This window comes from Astatotilapia calliptera, chromosome 3 (assembly GCF_964374335.1).
Source record: "Astatotilapia calliptera chromosome 3, fAstCal68.1, whole genome shotgun sequence".
NCBI classification, from domain to species: Eukaryota; Metazoa; Chordata; class Actinopteri; order Cichliformes; family Cichlidae; genus Astatotilapia; species Astatotilapia calliptera.
The window spans coordinates 14,323,208-14,332,082 of record NC_137424.1 but is presented as its reverse complement, the minus strand read 5'-3'; positions in this window follow the sequence as shown (position 1 = coordinate 14,332,082).

Below are 8,875 nucleotides of genomic sequence, written 5' to 3'. Positions count from 1 at the left end.
CCCCACGACAATCTTCTGTGAGTGCACGACCAACCACTCCACACCAGCTACTCTGCTCTGGAAAAAACTGGATATTACCAATTCTGTTTTGAGACGTGAAGACAGAGACACCAGCAACCGTAGTGAATTGTCTTGCATGGGCCAGAGCAGGCAACACTGAAGCTATCGCCTGCTATGGAAATTTTCAGGGGAGCACCTGGTCTTGTTAGGAGAGATGGCATCCATCCACTTTGGATGGAGCAGCTCTTATTTCTGTAACCTTCTGGAGCAGGAAGCAGGGTTGCAGTCTTACAAATTTCTTTGCAGTTTCTCTCCTCCTGTTGTCCCCCAAATCCCCATCCCCTTAGAGACTGTGTCTGGTCCCCGACCACCAAAAAACAAAAATCCACAGAAAATGAAAGGAAAAACAATATAACAACATACTGCACTAACGAGTAAAACAGTGCAAGTCTCTCTGTCTTCTAAGTCCCTGTTAGTACATGAATTAATAATTGATCAACATGCTGATTATTCTACCTTACAGAAACCTGTTTACATCAGGATGATTATGTAAGTTGATAGGTTTGTAGCATAAACCTATTCGCTGGAACGTTGAAGGCAATATGATTACACCGCAAAGCAAGACACAAATCATCATCATCATCATCATCATCAACTTTATTTATAAAGCACTTTAAAACAACCACAGCTGACACAAAGTGCTGTATATTGGAACTGTAAAATAAAATTACATGAGATATAAATAAAAAACAAATAAAAGAAGAGTGAAATCATTAATTAAATAACTACTGCATTAAAAAAGAAACTAAGTCTCACTGAGGTTAAAAGCCAAGGAATAAATGTGGGTTTTAAGACGTGATTTAAAAGTGGACAGTGAAGGGGCCTCTCTAACATGCATGGGCAAATTATTCCATAATTTTGGAGCCACAATAGAGAAGGCCCTGTCCCCTCTGAGCTTCCTCCTGGATCTCGGTACCTCCAGGAGCAGCTGGTCAGCTGACCTGAGAGACCGACAGGGTATGTGGGGATGAAGAAGCTCAGAGAGGTAAGGCGGGGCAAGACTGTGTAGACATTTAAAAACAAACATAAGAATTTTAAAATTAACTCTAAAAGACACAGGCAGCCAGTGCAGAGAGGCCAGCACGGGGGTTATATGCTCTCTTTTTCGAGTTCCTGTTAGGAGTCGTGCAGCCGCATTTTGAACCAGCTGCAGACGTGAGAGCAATGACTGACTGACCCCCACATAAAGTGAGTTACAGTAGTCCAGGCGGGAAGAAATAAAAGCATGGATCACTGTTTCAAGGTGCTGCCTCGAAAGAAAAGATTTTAGTCTTGCCAGTCGCCTTAAATGATAAAAACTGGACTTCACCACTGCTCTGATTTGGTTGTCCAATTTAAAATCACTGTCCAACTTAAAACCAAGGTCAGTAACAACAGATTTAAAATAGACTTCCAGGGATCCTAAAACAACAGAGGAGGACTCACAGGGACCACTGGGTCCAAACACCAACACTTCTGTTTTCTTTTTATTAAAATTTAAAAAGTTTCGAGCCAACCAAGCTTTAATGTCATCTAGACATGTCAAGAGAGGTTTTATGGAGATGGATAGGCAAGCTTCTTCATGTTACTCGTGCACGGGAGAGAACCGGACAAACGCCGTTCCTTCGCTTGGCCCCAGTTGCTCTCCTCCGTTCTCCCGTACCACTGTCCTGTCCTTAGGTTACATGAATATGCATAGGTTCATTAACATATGACGTCTACATACACACAAAGAGTACCTTGCCCGTGTGTGTGTGTGTGTGTGTGTGTGTGTGTGTGTGTGTGAGAGGTACTGCTGATCAAAGGGTCATAAAAGCACACAAGCAAACATCCTTGGTCAGGAAGAGGGTAGACCCCCCCTCATCCTAGATAACACAGTAAGGAAGTCCAGCAGTTCATTTATACACAAAAAGCACTTAGACTAGAACAGACGTAGCTACGTTAATCCTACCATAACACAATTAAACAAGGTACGACCTCTCCCATGCTCCCAGGATGTAGGTGTGCATTCCTGGAATGCACACCAAGCCTTTGCGGCCTGCTAAAGATCACACATCCTATCACTACACAAGTGATTATACACCTCTAAGCATATATGGTTAAATATTTCTAAGCATAAATGACAATCAACAATACAAACTCTAACATAAGTGATAATGAATAAACACTAACTGTCTGAATCCTCGAAGCACAGGCCGAGGAGGGGGTGTGGCAGCAATCTTCCACACTAAAGACCAGACAGAGTTTTGAAAGCCTGATGCATTTTTCAACCAAACCTGAAAACTCAAAAGCCAGTTCTTTTGCTGCTGTTATCTATCATCCACCTGGACCTTACTCTGATTTCTCTGACTTTTTATCTAATTTCCCTCAGTGTGGGATTAAATACATTTTATATCTATTTCCAATATTAGACTCAACTGAATTTTTTAAATGTGTAAAAGAAACCATCCACCACGTTATTCACACTCTAGACCTATTCTGACAAATGGCATAAAACCTGAACATCTAACAATATTCTCCAAAGATCCTCTTTTGCCCGGTCATTTCCTAATACCATTCACATTTACAATTATGGATTATACAGCAGTGAGGAATTCATTTCATTACGGTAGACACCTTTCAGAAAGTGCTTACTTTTAATTCCTCCACTTTTCTTTTCTTCAATTGCATGCATCATCTTGTGTATATCATTATCTTGTTAATGGTTTTACATCTTCACTGCGTATGAGTGTGGATACTGTGGATCCTCAGCAGAGGTAGCAAAAGTACAGACTTAAATAGAACTACACATACTACTGTTGACAAATACTCTAGTAAAAGTTGAAGTACTGATTCAACTTCTTTACTCAAGTAAAAGTGAAAATGTAGCTCTTTTGAGGATATCTCTACCAGCTGTGCAAAGTGAACCTTGTGTAATAATAAAATTTGTAGATGGGAATACAAAATTTAATTTAGTCTAAATTTTAATTCTAGTAAATGCACTCGGCTTGAGTCAACTAAGTAGAACAAAGAAAAGGAAGGAACATCTGTTTTTAAAAATTCATCATGAGGAAATTAATCACGTCACGATTATTTCTACTGAGAGCTAACAAACAAACAAACAAACCAAAAAATCATCCACTTTAACCCCTGATAGTTTTGCCTGTTTGTTTATTTTGTTTTTTACCTCTTTTTATGCCACATCTGCTGGTCATTAATACACAAAAAGGATTGCTTTTCATGAGTTACAGGTTCAGATTGGTTTGATGTTGATGAAGGACCAATGTGACGTGAAATAACAACTGAAATGCTTCAAACAAAAAGTTAGGAGCATTGAAAATATAAGGAGTAGAAAGTACAGATGTTTGGTTAAAAATGTAGGGAGTAAAAGTAAAACTAACTAATCCAGTATAGGTTTTTTTTCCAGCACGATAACCAGGCTGACAAAAAGTCAGAGCTCCGTTGAGCCAAACATTCCTTTAACCTTAACCAGCAATAACTTCATGAATTTTGTCACAAATAAAATGTTAACCATTAGCGAAAAAAGTGACTCATTTCAGGGCTGCTGATATTTATTTAGACTCTCCAATTAGATTCTCCAACTGATCTTTCTTAGCTCACTTCAATAATTACTTTCTCCAAACGATCAGCGCCTCTAACAGTGGACTCGTCTCTGTGCTTGTCCTGCTAGACCTCAGTGCAGCGTTCGTTACTGTCGACCATACATTCTGTTTACATTATACATGCTTCCCTTAGGCAGCATCATTAGAAGACATAGCATACATTTTCACTGCTATGCTGATGACACCCAGCTCTATCTGTCCATGAAGCCAGATAACACACACCAATGAGTTAAACTGCAGGAATGTCTTAAAGACATAAAGACCTGGATGGCCGCTAACTTTCTGCTTCTTAATTCAGATCAAACTGAGGTTATTGTACTCGGCCCTGAAAATCTTAGAAATATGGTATCTAAGCAGATTCTTACTCTGGATGGCATTACCGTGGCCTCCAGTAACGCTGTGAGGAACCTTGGAGTCATTTTTGACCAGGACATGTCCTTCAACGCACATATTAAACAAATATGTAAGACTGCTTTCTTCCATTTGTGCAACATCTCTAAAGTTAGAAATATCCTGTCTCAGTGTGACGCTGAAAAACTAGTTCATGCATTTATTACTTCCAGGCTGGACGACTGTAATTCATTATTATCAGGATGTCCAAAAAACTCGCTGAAAAGCCTTCAGCTAATCCAAAATGCTGCAGCAAGAGTCCTGACAGGGACTAGAAAGAGAGAGCAGATTTCTCCTGTTTTGGCTTCCTGTTGAATCCAGAATTCAAAATCCTGCTCCTCACATACAAGGTCTTAAATAATCAGGCCCCATCTTATCTTAATGACCTTGTAGTACCATATCACCCTATTAGAGCGCTTCGCTCTCGCTCTGCAGGCCTACTTGTTGTTCCTAGAGTATTTAAAAGTAGAATGGGAGGCAGAGCCTTCAGTTTTCAGGCCCCTCTTCTGTGGAACCAGCTTCCAGTTTGGATTCAGGAGACAGACACTATCTCTACTTTCAAGATTAGGCTTAAAACTTTCCTTTTTGCTAAAGCATATAGTTAGGGCTGGACCAGGTGACCCTGAATCCTCCCTTAGTTATGCTGCAATAAATGTAGGCTGCCGGGGGATTCCCATGATGCATTGAGTTTTTCCTTTCCAGTCACCTTTCTCACTCACTAAGTGTTAACAGACCTCTCTGCATTGAATCATATCTTTTATTAACCTCTGTCTCTCTTCCACAGCATGTCTTTTATCCTGTCTTCCTTCTCTCACCCCAACCGGTCGCAGCAGATGGCCCCGCCCCTCCCTGAGCCTGGTTCTGCCGGAGGTTTCTTCCTGTTAAAAGGGAGTTTTTCCTTCCCACTGTCGCCAAAGTGCTTGCTCATAGGGGGTCATATGATTGTTGAGGCGACCGTTGCTGTGATTTGACGCTATATAAATAAAATTGAATTGAATCAAAATGGATTTGTTAAATATAGGCAGGGTTTTCATAATGTAAGACGAGTCCTCAACGTTCTTCATAATCAAAGTGAACAGGAAGATACAGCCATTCCCTCGCTTGACATGGAGAAAGATTTTGATAGAATCAAATGGCCATATCTCTTTGATGTCATTGTTAGATTTGGGTTTGGTAAATCATTTTTGCATTGGATCAAGCTGTCATTCTGTTGCTCAGGTTCTAACTAATGACATAATTTCTGAACCATTTGACATTAAAAGAGGGTGTCTGCAGGGTTCTCCACCTTTATTCCTTTTAGCTATTGAACCTTTGGCAATAGGTGTTAGCACCAGTGGACAAATACAAGGTGTTAAGATTGGTAGACAGGACCATAGAATTGCTTTATTTGCTGATGATGTCATTTTATTTTTAAAAATCTTTATTTTTAAAGCTAAAAACTTCTGCGTCTGCAGTAAAAGGATTTAATAGACCAGTTTGGGCCTTCTCAGGGTATAAAGTAAATGTAACAAAACCATCATTAATGTTACTTAAACAAGGGTATAGTCAAAACGTAAGTCAGAATATATCTGGGTTTACTGTTAATTCTGAATTCACTTATAGGCATTAAAATAGTTCCTTCACTAAAAGATGTGGTGCTTCTTAACTATAATACAATTCTACAGAAAATTTCTAAAGATCTGGAGCGTTGTATAAGTTTATAATAACATCTGTTATTGGAAGGATAAGTGGTCTTAAAATAAATGAATGTTTCAGAATGTCCCACTGGCTCCTCCTACTGGATTGTTTACCAATCTAGCATCATTACAGTTTTTTCTGATTGCTTAAGCACATGTTATGTAACTATTGGCTAATTTAGCAAAACTCTACACACAAATAAAACAACCTGTCACCCAATTATCCAAACATTGTAGTTCTCTTGCAAAAGCGAACACAGCTAGATTAACTCTTCACACCTTTGTAAAAATGGTGTTTCCGTATCAAACAGTACACACAAGCCATCATCTACTAAGCACACAATGCACCAACTGCACACTGATGGTATGAATACAAAACACATCTGGCCTTTGCTTTCTCTGTGCACAAGGTAGGCTATGTCAGTTTGAGCTCATACTTCTGTCATAGATCCATAAGCATAGAGGGATCCAAACTTCAAGTACTGGTGTTTATTCAAACACATCAAAACAAACACAAGTGTTCATTTCCAAGTATAGGATTATTTGCAATCGCCATAATGACTATATGGGTTACGTGGTCTGCAGTGAACATGCTTCCTCTGCCCCCTCCTCGTCTTCCTCTTGCTCCTCCTTGTCCTTGTCGTCCTCTTCATCCTACTTCTTCACCTCCACGTCCTCTTCCTCGGCCTCCTCTACTTCTCACTCTTTCTGCTCCCACCATTGTACTCCGCACACACAGCTTACCTGTGTTATAGTGCTTAGGCTGATTGCAAAGTGAACGAATTATCTAAGAAAGTTTTCACATGTGAAAGTGTGCCAGACAGTTGGCAAATTAGTGTTAATGATAGCCATACATGTGTATACTTTTGCTAGGAGTGTGTTGGAAATTTGGAAATTGAGTGTTGTGCAGTGAATTGTGCCTACAGTCTTGCAAAGTGTGTGTTACAAAATTGCAAACTGAGTGCAAAGCAGTTTTTGTGCTTTTAGTTTTGCAAACTCAGTGAGTGGTTTTGCTATAAGTCTGAATAGTTTTAGAGATTGTGCTACAGGAATCACAGTTAGTGTTTAGGCATTCGGTAAAAACTGTAAGCACATTTTTTGTAACTATTGGCTAATTTTGCAAAACTCTTCACACAAATAAGAAAACCTGTCACCCAATCATCAAAACATTGTAGTTCTCTTGCAAAAGCAAACACAGCTAGATTAACTCTTCACACCTTCATAAAAATGGTGTTTCCGTATCAAACAGTACACACAAGCCATCATCTACTAAGCACACAATGCGCCAACTGCACACTGATGGTATGAATACAAAACACATCTGGCTTTTGCTTTCTCTGTGCACAAGGTAGGCTATGTCAGTTTGAGCTCATACTTCTGTCATAGATCCATAAGCATAGAGGGATCCAAACTTCAAGTACTGGTGTTTATTCAAACACATCAAAACAAACACAAGTGTTTATTTCCAAGTATAGGATTATTTGCAATCGCCATAATGACTATATGGGTTACTTGGTCTGCAGTGAACATGCTTCCTCTGCCCCCAGCATCTGGTCATCTAGCAATTCTGTAAAGTAACAATTTCAGTATTTTTACATCAGTGGTATTGGTGTGTTTCTCATTGGCATATGGCAGTGCTACAAATCTTTGTGCGAAGTGACTGTGCTAACCGATTCTCATTTCAAGATGTCCTTATGGTACTTGCTACAGTGTAGCGGCTCGAGTTAGGCTGGACCCGTTGGCCAGCTACCCTCAGGGTCATTCCACGGTTGATGACATGGTCCACTATTGTAGCTCTGATGTCATCAGCAATTCTATTTCTTACTCTTCCTACCCTTCCTCTCCCCCCTCCTCATCTTCCTCTCCCCCTTCCTCGTCTTCCTCTTGCTCCTCCTTGTCCTTGTCGTCCTCTTCATCCTACTTCTTCACCTCCACGTCCTCTTCCTCGGCCTCCTCTACTTCTCACTCTTTCTGCTCCCTCCATTGTACTCCGCACACACAGCTTACCTGTATTATAGTGCTTAGGCTGATTGCAAAGTGAACTAATTATCTAAAAAAGTTTTCACATGTGAAAGTGTGCCAGACAGTTGGCAAATTAGTGTTAATGATAGCCATACATGTGTATACTTTTGCTAGGAGTGTGTTGGAAATTTGGTAATTGAGTGTTGTGCAGTGAATTGTGCCTACAGTTTTGCAAAGTGTGTGTTACAAAATTGCAAACTGAGTGCAAAGCAGTTTTTGTGCTTTTAGTTTTGCAAACTCAGTGAGTGGTTTTGCTATAAGTCTGAATAGTTTTAGAGATTGTGCTACAGGAATCACAGTTAGGGTTTAAGCATTCAGAAAAAACTGTAATCAGAGAGTTTATTTAGAACAAGAAGCGTCCCCGCATTTGCTTGTCTTTGTTGCATCTTCCCTTCGACACAGGGGGGTTGAAATGCCCCCAACTTTTACTGGCATTATCTGGCTATTCAACTAAGGACAATAATGTTTTATTTTTCATCCCAAAATATCCCTTCTTGGGTGGGGATGGAAACAAATTCTCTTAAAATGCCATTAAACTTGTACTTATACTCTGCACAGCCAAAACAATTAAAGAAAGAAACAAATAATCCTATAGTCTGAAACATGATTGAAGTTTGGTTTACAGTAAAAGAAATGAGGGATATTAAGAATAATCTCTCTCGGTTTAGTCCTATTTGGAAAAATGCTTTATTTGTACCAGGAAATGTGGACGCAGGGTTCCAGGTTTGGGCATTGGGTACATTTGGGCTATTTCTATTTTGTTTTTGGTTTTTTTCCCTTCTTTTTGTTTCCTTCAATATGTATAAATGCCACATAATATACTAATGTGTGCACATTTCATGTGTTTTTATTTGATGTATGCTTGGGTGAGAGCAGGGATGGGAGGTGAGGGTGTGTGTGTGTGTGTGGGAGGGGGGGGTGTTCTTACTACTGCGGCATATTACTGTGAAAACAAATCTTTGTATGTGGTTGCAAAAGCACTAAAAATATTGTTTTTAAAAAAAGAGATAATTTTTATGTATTAATCTCAGTATGCTGTGTTTATATTGTGTTTTTTGTTGTTGTATTATTTTCTATACAGTGAAAACCAAGTTTAAAACAAATTTCCATTACTTTGCAACGAACAATAACGTTTTCTGATTCTGA